This window comes from Frankliniella occidentalis, unplaced genomic scaffold (assembly GCF_000697945.3).
Source record: "Frankliniella occidentalis isolate FOCC.00 unplaced genomic scaffold, Focc_3.1 Scaffold32, whole genome shotgun sequence".
Lineage (NCBI taxonomy): Eukaryota > Metazoa > Arthropoda > Insecta > Thysanoptera > Thripidae > Frankliniella > Frankliniella occidentalis.
The window spans coordinates 749,542-750,728 of NW_026267162.1; the positions used below are offsets into that span (position 1 = coordinate 749,542).

At 61.7% G+C, this 1,187-nt stretch overlaps 1 protein-coding gene across 1 annotated transcript in view; it reads right to left on the reverse strand.

The window, feature by feature from the left end:
• The window catches only part of LOC113218021 (protein takeout-like), a 244,964-nt gene that overhangs the window by 210,401 nt on the left and 33,376 nt on the right, over positions 1–1,187 (reverse strand). The window lies entirely within an intron of this gene.

Here is a 1,187-nt window from a genome sequence, read left to right on the forward strand (position 1 = left end):
AGAGAGAGAGAGAGAGAGAGAGAGAGAGAGAGAGAGAGAGAGAGAGAGAGAGAGAGAGAGAGAATGTCTCGTCGGAATGAGCCCCTCCCTGTACCCTATTCCCCCCCGCACTTCTTATACTATCTGCAGGCCCACCGAGCCTATTTCCATAGCCCTGCTATCTGCTGCCGCCACGCCCCGCCCCGACCACACCCCCTGGACCAGCCCTGCTGGAGGCTGCTGCCGGGCCTCTCTCTCTGCTGGAGCCTCCAGAACGTTATCACCCCCTCCACTCCAGCCTCTGGTGTCTCTCGGCGCGGTGTACATGCGGACGATATTTTCCGCTGGGAAAAACGCACACCACAGACCTGCTACAACACCCCTACACGGCCCCTCTCCCTATCGCTCCCCCCCCCCTCTCTCTGTCTGAGCCCCCTGCTGCTGCCTCCGTTCTCGCCTCCCCGACCATCCCCGCCCCGCCCCACCCCACCCCGCTGTCCGACCACTTCATCCGCTCGCACTGTCGCACTCATTGTGCCCCTCGTGCCACCCGTTTGCTCTCTACGCTCAAATCCCCCTTATTTTAACCGGCAGGCAGGGGAATGTGGGGCGCATAAGCTCTTGTTCCTTATTTAACCCACGACAATTTTATTTTTCAAATCCCCTCTTTTCTTTGCTTTTAAAGCACAAAAACCTGTTCTAATTTTCTAAGACTTTTTTTTTCTTCTTTCCTTCATTCGGGCCGTCCGCCTGCTCTCTCGTCGTCGGCGTCCTGGCGAAGCAGCAGCGGGATGCAAGGGGAGGAATGATTCGCAACTTTTTCCGCCGCAAATGGACCGACCGGGACGACGCCTTGGGCCCCGCGCGCGCGACCGCCGCGGCCGAGGGGTCGCCATTTGTCATCGTTCTTTCGGCCGGTCGAAGATGTCCGCCGCGCTTCCCTCCCGATTCCCTCCCCACCCCACTCTCCCGTCGTGCCCGGCCCTCGGCGGCGTGCCCGCATCATTCACGTCATGACCTCTGCGCCCCCCGCCCTCTCCCCCGCGGAGCTTTTTAAACGCTCCCGCGCGCGCGCGCATTGCCTCCCACTTAGGCGCACTTCCGGCGCCAGCGCCACCGCCACCACCACGACGTGTACGGACTGACTGAGCGGCCGTACTGAGTGCGGCTGCAATCAGTGAGGTGTGAAGCTGCGGCGGGGCGGGGCG